Source organism: Psammomys obesus, unplaced genomic scaffold (genome assembly GCF_907164565.1).
Source record: "Psammomys obesus unplaced genomic scaffold, mPsaObe1.curated_primary_1811, whole genome shotgun sequence".
NCBI lineage: Eukaryota > Metazoa > Chordata > Mammalia > Rodentia > Muridae > Psammomys > Psammomys obesus.
In genome coordinates this window covers 5,490,364-5,505,049 of record NW_026585895.1, presented here as the reverse complement: position 1 = coordinate 5,505,049, position 14,686 = coordinate 5,490,364, and the positions used below count along the sequence as shown (strand labels likewise).

Sequence of the window (14,686 nt, the reverse complement as noted above, 5' to 3'; positions counted from 1 at the left end):
TCATCCCAGTGTCCTCCTCATCCCAGTGCCCTCCTCATCCCAGTGCCCTCCTCATCCCAGTGCCCTCCTCATTCATCCCAGTGCCCTCCTCATCCCAGTGCCCTCCTCATCCCAGTGTCCTCCTCATCCCAGTGCCCTCCTCATTCATCCCAGTGCCCTCCTCATCCCAGTGCCCTCATCACAGTGCCCCCCCTCAACACAGTGCCCTCCTCATCCCAGTGCCCTCCTCACCCTACCATTTCATTTCTTTCTTTCTTCAGAATTTTCCTTTAGTCTTTCCATCAGTCCTGGATTTAAGCAGCCTATGAGTCCAGTACATCCTATCACCCAATTTTGTACAGCCCATCATATAATTTAGCAATTATATTTGAATTTTTAAATTGGGAAAGGATGCAAAGAACAAATTGAAACGCTGTGAACAACTCCAGATTATAAATAAATGTGAAACAGCTAATATGTGTGACACATGGGGATTATATAAGATTTAAATTTCAGTGTCTAAAATAAGGTTTTATCCAAATATAGTCATGTTCCATCAGTGACATATCTGCTGGCTGTCTTTCTCACAGCAAAAGCTGAGTAGTTAGCTGCATCAGCAGCCTCATGCCTGGTGCTTTATAGGAAAGTTTTATTGACCTTATCCTCGAGTAAGACTGCCTTTATTCAGTTGCCAATGCTATAACTTCATCCCATTGTGAGCTGGCAACTTACTGTTCTGAGCTTTGGCTTCTACGTGTAAAATGATCAATGCTGCCTAACATCATGTCAACTTGACCTAAGATATAGTCAGCTGAAAGGAGAAACCTTAACTGAGAAAATACCTCCATAAGATCTGGCTAGAAAAAAAATCCTAATTAGTGCTTAATGGGGGAGGGCCCAGTCCATTGTGGGTGGAGCCATCCTTGGGTGGGTGATACTGGGTTCTATAAGAAAGCTCATTGAATAAACCATGAGGAGCAAGCCAGTAAGCAGTACTCCTCCATGGCCTCTGCATCAGATCCTGCCTCCAGTTTCCTGCCTTGTTTGAGCTCCTGTCCTGACATTCTTCCATAAAACAATAATGTGAAAGGGGAAGCCAAATAAACATTTTTCTCCCCAGGTTTCTTTTGGTCAGGATGTTTCATCACAGCAATAGCAATGCTAACACAAACAGGTAATTGCATCAAAGATAACTGTCAAGTAAACCATAAAGTTACTAATATTATTAAATTGTTGACTTTTATACTTCTCTGGGGTTATCACAATAAGTGATTTAAAAATAAAAAGACCATGGAAGCTGGAAATTTCAAATAGGCTACAAGTTAATGTTACCTTGTCATGATATGAAATCTGAGCAGCAGTTATCAGCATCCTGACTTTGTATTTAATCGTAAAATGTAACTGCATGTGTTCATATCTAATTTATACCATTTGGTTCATTTCAAGTGAAAAATATTTAAGCTTCTAAATGTGCAAATGCTAAACTGCAAAGTAGGGGTACGTTTCTCCCTGGGACAATGAACATTTGCTGAAATAACTTCTCCAGTGGAGCAGTTAGTTGCTTCTACTGGCCTTTCCTTCCTTCCTTCTTTCCTTCCTTTTTTCTTTCCTTCAAAGTAACTTAAAAAAATAATTGTTTAACTTCTACTCTTGTCATCTTCCAAAACAAAAAATAGTTTCTCTTGGGATAAAATGTTTCTAGAAAAGTAACACAGTCATGGCTTTTATTTATTCTTTTGAATTTTCAAGTGGAGTTTTAACTATTGCTTGAAAGACCACAGAATTTACTCTTGGATTTCAAGACCTCTTATATCTACTGTAAAACTTTTCAAATCTAAGGGTTGGAATGGTAATTTTACTCAGCAAAAGTCAGATTTTAAATGAGACTAGGTTTTAAGAAAGACTGCAGATCACTTACACTTTGTACTCAAAGGCAGAGGAGTCTGGAGGAAAGAAGATCTCAAACCTTGAAAATAAAATAAAATACTCCCAAAGCTAGTGTTCAATAACACCCTGGAGATAATGAGAGGCTAAGGAAAACTGATAAGCTGTGCTCGAAGCTTACCAGTCTTGTTCCCTTTCCAGCACTGTGGCACCTGTCCCTCCAGGGTGGGGGAGGTTAGGCCCTCAGAGCACTTAGTTTTACAATGCATAAGGAAATCCGCGGCTGCGCACTGTCAGAGCTCTCCGGATAAGCCAGCTGGAATTGAAGATGTTGCCTTTGTCTCCGCACTTTAAAGAAGAGCTTCAGGGCCTTGGGAATTGCAACAAGAGCAATGAGTCATGTCTGAAAAGGGGAAGAAAGGGTGTCAGATTTCATGCTCATTCATAACCCGAGGAATTGTTCCCTGTATTTCAGCAGAGACAGGAGATCATGAGGGAGACTTGAGAGTCAAGTATTTAAGTGTTGAAAGGCCCCGTTTGCTAGAAAAGATGGATGGAATGAAGTCCATCATAATAGAAATATAAATCATTCTTGGTTCTTTTCTTTCCTTATTTTTTTATTATGAAGCAACTGAACACATAAAGAAAAAGTTCTACTTCCAATCAAAACTACTTTGCCACTTGCTATCTATTTTGCCACTCCACTAAAGTCTGCAGTATTCCTTGGCACAGGGCCTGGGGTGGTTGGGGAATGGAGGGCCATTTTCCTCTGAGTCAACTGCTAGAATCTTTTGGATGACAGTCAAACACTTCTGTAATTTCCTTCACCATTTTTAGCTTCTTTTGGCATTACTTATTTCAAATATGTCTCTGGAATGTCAGGAAGAGGCCAGATACTGTTCTGAATGCTGTATTTTAATGCTTAGCTAAGGTTTTCCTAGAGAAATCAAGAGGCAGAAGTTGGATTGGGGATAGACAGAAAGCTTTATATATTTTTTCCTTATCTCTGCACAAAATCTAAAATCTTAATAAAGTAGCAAGAGCTCTTGGTTAATTGCCTACTTATGAAAGTATACCAGAGAGGAACTTTTACCCTTGGCCATAGGCAGTAACAGACTTGTGGGCATGGGGGACGGTGAGCAGCCTTTAAGGAAAGGCAGAAACTAGACTTTGAAATTACCAAATGGTCCAAACTCAGTGGAACTGTATTCAGGTTATTAATATTTCAGCCCCCTTCATCTATGGTTTTAAATGATTTTGGTGAGGTTTTGAATAGTCTATACTGTGAAACGCCATCACTGCTGTCTGCTCTAAGTTCCACAACCATGTGTGTGAGGTCTGTTGTGCCGACACCAACTGGCATAGGACATAAAGCCAAGCAAGAACAGGCCACATGTGACCACTGCATGCAGGGCCATCATTCACACCAATGGTCCTTTAAGGTTCCAAGGACTTCTTATACCTGCAATTACAGTATGGCTTTGGCTACTCTGACAATGAGTGGGTCTTGCTGGCCTTTCTCATCACGAATCACTGCAGAATCAAACAAAGGATGAATTCTTTCCTAAGAAGCTTATGACTAACTCAGGTTTCTACAAGTACTCCAAAAACAGGAATTTTTTCTGGTTACCAAGGCTGTACATGTAATTTTGATTTTGGCCTAAAGACTTAAAAACTGAAACCCATATGTTGTCCTACGTGTCCTGTAAGCCAATAGCCAATACTGTTTTCATCCCCTCCCCCATCCTCACTATATTCTGAAACAATGAATCCAAACATTTTTTTTACTGGCTTACCTGAATTAATCTTTTCCTGAGTTAATGCTATGCTAATAACAATGGATATTTAACAGAAAAAGTTCTTCCTGCTCCATGTTACCTAACCCCTTTTCCACTAATTTTAGCTTTGTGACTTTACACAATTCATTTCAGTCCCCTGGCTTTCAGTTTTTGTAGGTAAGATAACAAGTGTCTCTAGGTGACTACAGTCTCTTCCCTGCAGTAATTTATAGCCCAATCTGCTGCAAAGCAACACAGAAGCAATTCTGTGACCTTTACTGTGGAGAAAGGGCAGTAGGAGGCAGACATGTCAGGAATTCTAGTTTCTCATTTCTCCCACTCTCAGAATTGCAGCAAACAGCTAAAGTCCATGACCCAAAAATTTTATTAGCTATGCCAATTATTTTGGTTAAGTTTCATGTATGTTTATATATTTGAAACTGACAGAAAAACTCTGAATTGTGGTTTCTTATTTTACCTACTTTTGCCAGTTTCAAGCGATGAATGCTGCTCTGCTTCAGAATGGGAAAAAGAAATAGCATTTCCATGTGTTGGTTTCTGAAGATACAGCAGTTAACTTTATGTCAGCAGCCAACAGTAGCACTTACTTCCACTTAGCAAAATGAAGTTTGCATATTTTCTCCTAATTTTTGTGGCTGATGCGCTTACTCCTCATCAAGTCTCTTGTTGTGGCCACCCGTTCAAACGGTTCCAAGTGTTCATACTCCAGTGATAAAATACTGCAAAAAATTTCTTTTCAGTAGTTCCATTCCATGCACACAAGTAAATGGAATCTACTCTGCTATATTCTGACTTCTTTTCAATGGCCTAAGAGCTGGAGTAAATTTTCCTAGTAAGTGTCTTTAGGGTAGTTCTCTAGCTTTCCTGAAATGAAAGGTATATGCAAAAAGCACATCTCTGAGAAAACTGGCTGGAGAGATCTGATGAGTGTAAAATACCAGGTCAGTTTCTAACAATATCAGGAGTAGACTGTAGATAGAAAAAAAAAAAAAAGCTGGTTATGTTTCATTTCCTGAATTTTGATGTCTAACACCAGAAATGCTTTGTCTACTTCCTACTTTGTATAGCCACTGCCAAAACTTCCTTTTCACCACAGAGCTAAAGCAATTAACTTTACTTACTGGTTTTCTGTGGCATGGCACTTGGGAGACTGAGGCAAGAGGATCAGAAGCTTGACTAACTAACTAAACAAGCCTGGTCTGTAGAGCCAGTTCAAGGTAATATAGAAAGACACTGTTTTGCAAAATGAACAAACTATAGTCTGGAAGGCCAACCCTGTATGCACAAGTTCCACCTCAGACTTACTGTCATGAGGCATCTTTCTGCACAGCCTTTCCATTGAGTGGTTTTGGGAACCAGTTTTGGTGATAATTTAAACAAGATTTCAAAGGGTGGGGGAACCCTCTTCATTCAAACTGTCACCTGTCTGGTCCAGCAGGCAGATGATGGTCTGTTGTGCCCAGTGAACTCCTGAGCACCTTTAGTCACTGCAGAGAGCTGTGTGTGGCAGATGACAGAGCCAAGAAGACTGGGAACCTACAAGACCTGACTCATGTGAAGGTTAAAATGTAAGCATGTTGTAGTCCCAGCATAAACGGCTTTACAGCCTCTCTTGGAAAAAGGTAGAACATACAGGCAACTCTCAACCATGCACCTGCGGCTTTCATTGCTTCTCAAAGCACTCATTGTTTCTCAAAGTATTATTTGAAAGTTAAGGCACCACTAGAGACCTAATTGGTCTAATCAGAGAAATAAAGCAATGCGATTTTGCTTTGGGTTTGTGTGAGAACCACAAAGCTGGCGACTCAGGAAATAGTAAGGTAACTCCATAGGTCTGTGGAAATCAGAATGAAGACTAAAACTGTATAAAATATTAACTCATGAGGATAATTTTTAAGAACATCATCTATTTTTCTAAACTGCCTTGATTCAAGGAGTCCCCACTGGAGAATTCAACAATAAGACTTTTTTTTTTTTTAAGATAAGACATTTTAGTATATTCCTCTTCAAAAGTAACTTTCATAGTGTGAGTACTTATTGAGAGTAGGGAAGCAGTCGCTTTATGTCCGAAATGAAGCTAAAGGACTTTCTGTCAAGCCCAACCCCTCACCCAACTTTAAACAGAACACCAGATTCCTTGCTCACTAACCGCTCTGGCCATCTTAGCATTTTTGCTCAGGACTTAGCTCTGATGCCTCCTCGGCTCATCTTTTTTTACTTTTTGCTTTCCTCTCTGCTTCTTCTGAGCTTAAACACTTGCCTCGTTCATATCCAATTGAAGCAAACATTCTCCTTTATTACCAGGCAACACACAATGTGCTGGGGCCTTTTTTGTTTGTTTTCCTTAGCACATTTTAACTCTTCTCCCAAAACAGAAAGAACAGACATCATCTTACTATGACATCTCTTTTTTTGTTTTGTTTTGTTTTGTTTTGTTTTTCAGAAGAGGTCAGGTTTTCTCAGTGAAGAATTCTGTCACTTGCCTTTTAAGTTGTGTGTCCCCACATTCACAGACATGCAAGATTTCATTGGTCACCTTATGTTTTGGCAGTTCTGTAAGCCAGGAGAACAATCCCTTTCGAAGGGTTCTTGAGAGAGTGCTAAGACTCTCTCTCTTTCAGTTTCTTCCCTGTACCCTGGACTGGAAGGCTCTGCTGACTCCACGCTCATACCTCGCTCTGCAGCTACTGCTTTTCCAGTAGAAAGACTATGAAGGCTTCTCAACCCACTGTTTGGAAAGAGAGGAAAATCCACCAGCTCTTGTCAGTGGTTTGGAGGTGGGTGCTGACTGCAAATCAATAGACAATAGGTAAGGAGGGGGACTGTACACGTTCAAAGCATGGGGAGCACCCAATGCCCGACTCCTTGAGCAATCAGGGGTAAGGGCATGTAACAGGAGGGATTTGGGAGATCCAAATGGGGAAGGCTCTAATGAGGCTTGTTGATACAATTTCTTGGAATGTCCCCAGTCAAAGCCAGTTGCCTCCCTGACAGGAGACTTCCTGGCAATTTGTGGCAGCTGACTCTCATAAAGCTCTGTTTCAGCCAGATAAGGGAAGTTTAGATAAGCCTCTATGTCCATTGTAGCTGTTTTCACTTTGAAATCTTTATACTGTTTTGGAGGGCTGCTCGTGTCTCCCTATCTCCCTACACTGAGTCTCATTCTTCATAAATCTGTCTCCACATCCCGGCTAGGGAGGTAATTCTAAAGCAGCTGATCATGGCGCTGCCCTTCTTAAAAACACTTCAGAGGCTTTTTCTCTGCCAAGGATTATGATTTATAATCCTAGATTTACTGCTCTTGTACTAAAGCATAAAGAAGAAAAGAGTGAAATTGTATAACTTACTGCAGCCGGGGTGGGCACTGTTGATTTACACGGAGGCGAGGGGTGAGCAAGGCAGGGGAAGTATGACCAGCAAAAGGCCATTCTCAGAAATGTGGTGCCATTCCACATTTCTGTCTGTTTCTCAGGTTGTTCTTCTAAAAATCACCGCATTAGGAGGGATGCCAAGTACCAAATCTTTTTCTCTTCCCTTAAATTTTAATTAACATTTTGTTCCTCCAGGGCCTCAGTGAAATGCCTGGAGAAGTTCATAAGCTTATTCATATGAATGTTAAGAAGTTAATGGACTGTGCCTTTCCATGGATAGTGTTCCTGTTTGGCTAAGGGCCTTCATGGCTGGTTTTTCAGGGTAGCCAATGAAAGGATTTTCAGAGTCAAAGGCAGCAAGGAGATGAAAGTGTGTGAGCTTCTGTCTGTCCTGCTTCTGAATCCAAATGGTCTTGAGAGAAGAGTTCTCTTGCCTTTGTACACTGTACGCCCAGGAGACGTCACTTTCTCCTCTAGAGTGCTGTTATGTGGAACAGAAGAAATATTTTGGCTGTCAGCTGTGATTTACTTTTTAAAAAGCCCATATAAAAGTATATTTACACGTCAAAGAAAACATCAGTTTAAAGAATACACTGCAATATGGTTTTAAAGATAAATGCACACTGTTTCAAAATTGTGTACCATCTAATTTCTTGCTGTATGGATTTCACTGTTCTATGTTCCCCATACAAATGGAATAGTAAGACTTTTACCTTCCATGGTGTTTTCAAAGCCCACAGGGATCCCTCACCTCCTCACCTCCTGCCTTCCAGCACTGAGGTCATAGGGAGAGCGCCACACTCAGTTTGCATGTGAGTTCTGGGGATCAAAACTTACACCTTCATGCTTGAATAGCAAGTGCCTCACCAGCTGAGCCCTCACCCTCCCCTTACATCCTTGTATCCTTATACAAGTATAACTTCTGATGCTATACTTTGGTCCAATTCAACAAATTTCATCAAATGTATGCCCCTTCTTCCTCTAAATCATAATCTGTGGACCACATTATGGTTCAGATTTTACACTAGGGATTTAATGGCGTGAGTAGTTTAGAATAGTGAGGCTCCCATGATTTATGGTAACCAGGTTTAAAATATGTTGACATATGGAATGTAATGAACATTGTCCCTGGGATGATTAAATTTCAGAGAACTGTATGCTAAGGAATCCAGATGGCTTATGAGCATGTACTTTGAGCATCATCAGTTATGACACACTGGATGTGTACAATGTGGTCAGCTCATCATTTATGCCATATACGGCTCTGGCAATTTAATGACTCACTATGGTTGATGTCAGAACATTAGATGCTGTTGCTCGTGCACTATGATCCCACTAAATGCTAATATTTAAGAATACCTGCTGGCTCTGAAGACGCAGTTCCTTTTCCACAGTGTTTTCTTACAGTGTTTTGCCTTACTCTTCTGAAGCAGCATCTGGAACATCAATGCCTGGTCTCCCTCATGTTTGCAGTCACTAATTCAGACTTCCTTGGTGTTTGTCTAGTCTTTAATGGCCTAGGTATGTGAAAGCAAAGTGATATAATACCTTCCCTACTTAAAATTAGAATATTCCAGAATGCCCCAAATCTTCATCTTTACCACGTATCCCTGAGGTCACAGACACCTGCTCTCTGTACTGGGGTAAATAAGGCAGGTATCCATTAGCTTAACCACTCCCAAGTGGGGCTGACTGTGAAGGAAACTGTAACTGAGGCATGTAGAGAGTAAAACAATTTAAATGACATGAGGCTAAGAACGGAGGATTGCATGTTGGAGGGCAGCCCCAGCCCCATACCTACAAAACAAGACAAAAAAAGTACCATGATGGTTATACAGTACCCTCTTGCCTTTTCATCATATACATCCATTCTATTCACTAATAAAGGTAAAATAATTCCTCTGCTTTGGACTAGCATGAAGATTATTTTCCTGGCCAACTGTAGGAGTGCACATCTGCCATCCTAGCTATTCAGGAGACTGGTGTAGGAGGGTTACAAGTTTGAGGCCAGTCTGGGCAGAACAGCAAAACTCTACCTGAATAGAAATAAAAACAGACTGAAGTGACCATTTAGTGCTAGAGTGCTTGTCCAGCATGGAGGAGGCGTGAGTTTAATCGCCAGCACCACAGAAAACAAACAAACCAGCCACTGTTGCCTGTTGCTTAGTAGTTATTGTTCCTTATGTTCCACACTGAATTGTATGTTTGTCCCTTGATCCCCTGTAGCTAATTCTCAATAAGTAGGCACTAAAGTATTATGACTATGGCTTGGAAGTGTTTGAGATAAATATTGCAATGATTCCAGGAGGAGTTCAATTTTGTTTCTCTTTGGGTCGTCTTCATTTTGTGTGCTTAAAAATTTCGAAACGCATTTTGTGTGTTTGGATTTAAAAAAGAAAAAAAATAAGGCCAGGAAGAAAAGTTGTGAAAATGTTATTTCTGTTGAGCTGAGTAACCTCCCCCCCCCCCACCCCAGTTTCACCTACCCTGTGATGAGGTATAGAATTTACTTAAAAACAAAATAAAAAAACCACTGTTTTGAGTCCTAACGACCCTTTCCTTTAAACCTGCTGAAATGCCAGTGTCAAGGGAGTCACCAGCTCAAGCTGTGCCACGCAGGGAAGGTGGGGCTGCATGGGACGAGGTTTCGACTAAACAGGTTGTAGAATATTATGCCGAGACGTGTTGGGAAAACAACTCAAAATAACGAGGACTCTCCATATGCGACCGCAGGCTAGCGTACACTTCAAACATCCGAGGTCTTCTGCTATCCTCCTGGAGATTTATACAGAAACAATCAACATCAGCAAAAAGAAAATCTCTATATGCTATAGATAGCCTTACTCCCAAGATTTATGGGCCCAGAAACAAAGGAGTACAAATAGAGATCCACATACAACATATGGAATTATTACTCATGGTAAATACATTTAAATGAAATACTTTCTGTTTTTTACACTTCTACCTTAAAAATTTAGCTCACGAACATTTCCAACTTAGATTTTTGATACCCCTGTAGCTCTGTGTTTGATGCCTATGGCCATTCCTGCTCACATATGCAGATCTTTGAAATTTCCTGCCTCTGTTGCCAGGTGAGCATCTTTCAGGCCTTACAGTGTTTCACACAGACAGAACAGACCACACCTGGGAGTGATCTGGGGCAGACACTGGAGCAGGATCAGTGATGCTTGGACATGGGATTCTGAGGTCCCAGGTAACCCAAGAAAGCAAGGAGCACGTGAGGAGTGCCTCCTTGCTATCCTGGTGGGCATAACCCTTTGGTTATGGATTGCTCTGGGTGGTCAAATAAAAGGCAAAGAGACTCTCTGGAGCAGGAGACCTAATAAAGCATTTTTTTGCCTGAGTTTAGAGTTGCATGGGTGTGTATTTGCAAGTTCAAGTACACACGCCTGAACTAACTATGCCAAACTTACATACATATATTTGTAATATGTGGAATATATATGTGTATATATATACAATCATGCACAGTATCATCTAAATGAGAGGATAAAGTGAATGATTCCAGGAGGCACCTATTTATGGTTGCTCATAACAACATTTGTCTGATTATGGCTATCTAAATAATTAAAACAAAGTAATGAAGTCCTGTCAGATAACGGGGCAACACCACTGTCAGAGGCCCAGAGGAAAGGGCTTTCCCTACCTGTGTCCTGTAGGAAGAGGCTTACCTCACAATGCCCTGTGCTGCATTGTGCAGATGAGGACCACTGTGCTTTGCTGAGCGGAGGCCAGCCAGGGGCTAACCTGAGGATGCGCACCTCAGCTGGATCTCTTCTCTCTTGTTGCTTGCCTCACCTCTGCAGGCTGAGGAGGTTCTTGGTCGTCTTGGATGCATTTTGGAAGGGATTTTCTTAGGCACTGTAACACTTCAATCAAGTGGGCTACAGCCATCTCTGGCAATAAAGACAGCTGATTTTTTTTCCCCCTGACACAAAATCTTACTGTGTGGCCCTGGCTGGCCTAGAACACACTGTGCAGAACAGGTTAGCCTCCACACCATGGGGATCCTCCAGCACATGGTGATCCACGTGCTGAGAGTCCACGTGTGAAACACAGTGCCTCACTGAAGCTCAAACCTTAGTCGTTTGACCAAAATCTGAGCAGTCATCACAGTTACAGCCACATTTATTATAGTATTTGGTAGCTTTAAAGGCCTTCTATAATGAATTTAATCTGTTGTGATATGACTGGCCAGAATTTATGAGATATATTTTACTATTTTCACCATTTAATATCGTTGATCCAGTAGGACTATTTTTGGGTTAATTATCCACACAGGTTTTCAAATACTTTACTACTCTGAAGAAGACAATGTGTTATCTCAAGGTTACACAACTTCTGAAATAGACTCACCACTTATCTTTTAGTACTTTCTAAATCCAACATAGTACTTTTATTGATTATTTGGGAATTTCACATAATGCACCCCAATAATACTTCCCAGGTTTACCAGGTCCACTCTCAACACCCTTGTGGCTTTCTCCCAAAGACTCATAAGACCTAAGATCAATAATTAATAAATGGGACCTCATGAAACTGAAAAGCTTCTGTAAAGCAAAGGACACTGTCATCAGAACAAGACGACAGCCTACAGGCTGGGAAAAAAATCTTTACCAACCCTACATCTGACAGAGGGCTAATATCCAGAATACATAAAGAACACAAGAAGTTAAACATCAACAAGCCAAATAATCCAATTAAAAATGGGTTATAGAGTTAACAGAGAATTTTCAACAGAGGAATCTAGAATGGCTGAGAAACACTTAAAGAAATGCTCAACATCCTTAGTCATCAGGGAAATGCAAAAAAAAAAAAAAAACAAAACAAAACAAAAAAACACTGAGATTCCATCTTACAGCTATCAGAATGGCCAAGATCAAAAACTCAAGTGACTGCACATGCTGGAGAAGATGTGGAGAAAGGGGAACCCTCATCCATTGCTGGTGGGAATGTAAGCTTCTGTAAGCACTTTGGAAATCAGTATGGTGCTTTCTTAGAAAATTGGGAACAGCTATATCTCCAGACCCAGCTCTACCACTCCTGGGCATATACCCAAAAGATGTTCTACCACACAGCAAGGACATTTGTTCAACTATGTTCATAGCAGCTTTATTTGTAATAGCCAGAAACTGGAAACAACCCAGATATCCTTCAGCTGAAGAATGGATAAAGAAAAAGTGGTACATCTATACAATGGATAGTATTCAGCTATTAAAAACAAGAAGGACATCATGAAATTTGCAGGCAAATGTCTGGAAAAGACCATCCTGAGTGAGATAACGCAGAAGCAGAAAGACATGCATGGTATATATTCATTTATAAGTGGATATTAGCCATATAATACAAAATAACCATACTATAAGTCACAGCTCTCAAGAAGCTAAGTAACAAGGAGGACCATAGGGAGGATGCTTAATTCTCACTGAGATGAGCAAATAGAATAGGCACCGGAAATGGTTTAAGAGAAGGAACCTGATTGGAACCTATTACTATAGATGTCCTCTGAAAGACTACACCCAATAGGGGCTTGAAGTAGATGCAAAGACCTACAGCCAAATTTTGGGCAGAAAGCAGGGAGTCTTATGGAAGAGTAGGGGACAGGGATAGAAGGACCCAGAGATAACAAGAGCTCCACAAGGAGACCAACAGAGTCAACAAATCTGGGCCCAGGGGGCCCTGCAAAGATTGATGCACCTACCAAAAACCGTGCATGGAGAGGACCCAGACCCTCTACTCAGATTTAGCTGATAGGCAGCTCAGTCTCCATATAGGTAACCTAGTAAGGGGAGCAGGGTTGTCTCTGACAGGGCTCTGTTGCCTGCTCTTCTATCACTTCCCCTGGGGGAGGTGGCCTAGCAAGGCCACAGAGGAAGAGGATGCAGGTAGTCCTAATGAGACTTGATAGTCTGGGGTCAGTTGGTAGGGGAGGGGGTTGGGGGAAGAAAGAGGATGGGCCTGGGAGGAGGCAAGGGAGGGGCTATGATCGGAATGTAAAATCAAGAAATTAGTTTTAAGATATTTCGCTACCTCACACATTTATGTGCCACCAGCTGAGCCAGGCTGTCAAGAGTGTCATAAGTGAACATACTGAGCTCCTTTCGGAGCCGGCTGCTGGTCAGTCATAGACGTCTCTAAGCTGTGCTCTAAACTGGCAAAGTCCTGAAAGTCCTTGGCCCAAGGTGAGTGGGTGTTCCTGCTACCTCTGCCTCAGTGACAGGCAGAACTCCGACAGACTTCTGACCTTTCTGGTAGCACTCTGTGATCAAGGGCCCACAGCAGGGGAAAAAGCAAATGGGATCATCTTTTACTGTTATCTTTGTCATGGAGGTTCCTTTTCGACTCAGTCTTCTTGGACGCTGGGCTCTGGCTATCCAAAACAGTGGTCCTTGCCAGCTAGTACTTGCCTTGCCTGACTTCCCCTGGCTCTTGCCTAAATAACAACTCTGTCCCTCCCAGCTCTGTTTCTGCTTCTGGGAGAGTCTCCAAGTTGGCCTCTGCCAGATGCTACCTACTTAGTCGATTCCTATGCATGTGGCTTTGCCCCATGACCTCCTAAGTTAGTTAAGGAAGCAACGGCTGAAAACCTTAGCAATTCTCTCACAGATTTAACAAATAAATTAACCTTATTCTAAATTACATTATCTATTATCATATGTTATATTTTCATGTGGGTATTCCCACTGTTCAGATGGTTTAATAGACTCCAAGACTATAAGTCAGATTTAGTAACTATGTCCTTTTATCTCCAGGCATCCACACTAAAAACAGATGTCTATGTGAAAGTGCTAGATCATTCCAAGTTGTTTTTCTAAGTGTTGGTAAATGTTAGTTTGTACTGAAATGTTTGAAATGGGTTTGTCAAAGTAATAATTCAATTGCAAATATTGGTCAAAGCAAACAAACAGGCACTGGGCTCAATATCTACCATTAGCAGAGAGCATTGTCTCATAGAATGGTACAGTAACTGTTTCGCTTTAGAAATAACAATTTAAAAAAATTGTCTGGAATCACTAATGGAAAACTGATTGAATTGCGGAGAAGGAGGGAGATGGTTTTAGCTTAGCTTTATCCTACCAGATCATAAGCTAAGGGTTCCCTAACAGCTTCACTGTGAATTTAGGTCTTTAAATTATTAAATGTGAATCTTATTATTCACAGCACCATTTCAAAACACCCATGGGAAAGACAGTCATTATGTTTTCTGGTTCCTGACCCAAGAAACTGAACATCAGGCAGATAAGATCTGGGAAGTTGTTCAGGTGAACTAATTTGCTTAACAACTGATACTGCATATTTGATTAAAATTTTTCTTACTAAACACAGTTCTGGAATGTTAACTTGAGTGCCTCGGATGACAAAGGTACATTCAGGCTAGGGCTAGGTTAGTCTATATAGGAAAAATCATGTATTTTTAGAGTATGTTGAAGCACCAACTGCTGTTATCTGGGAGTGTTCTGGATCTACTGTGAGAGAGAACGGCCCAAACAGTGATCAGTGGAGTAGGAATGAGCATTCTACTTTTTTTCTGCCTGTAGCTTTGCCAGTAACTAGTCTGGTGAGCTTCAGCAGGTCCTTTGACCTCCTTCAGTCTTAGAATTTTTTTTTTCTTTGTAAATAAGGGGTTGGGCT

General features: G+C 41.2%; 1 protein-coding gene and 1 long non-coding RNA gene across 8 annotated transcripts in view; one reads left to right on the top strand and one right to left on the bottom strand.

Annotated features, from left to right (window-relative positions):
- The window catches only part of LOC129671574 (uncharacterized), a 5,732-nt gene extending 3,396 nt beyond the window's left edge, over positions 1–2,336 (bottom strand). Inside the window, exon 1 of the long non-coding RNA XR_008719363.1 lies at positions 2,045–2,336. This is a non-coding gene — a long non-coding RNA (uncharacterized LOC129671574). The remainder of the gene's footprint in view (positions 1–2,044) is intronic.
- The window catches only part of Itprid2 (ITPR interacting domain containing 2), an 82,441-nt gene that overhangs the window by 7,023 nt on the left and 60,732 nt on the right, over positions 1–14,686 (top strand). For 3 of the 7 annotated variants that reach the window (XM_055600636.1, XM_055600634.1, XM_055600632.1), the window contains one exon: positions 6,284–6,471. The exons of 1 other annotated variant lie outside the window; for it this stretch is intronic. The gene's annotated coding sequence lies outside the window, so the exon portion shown is untranslated. Of the gene's footprint in view, positions 1–1,134; positions 1,154–6,283; positions 6,472–14,686 lie in introns of those variants that run through there. 3 more of the 7 variants (XM_055600637.1, XM_055600635.1, XM_055600633.1) reach the window with 3 other exon arrangements.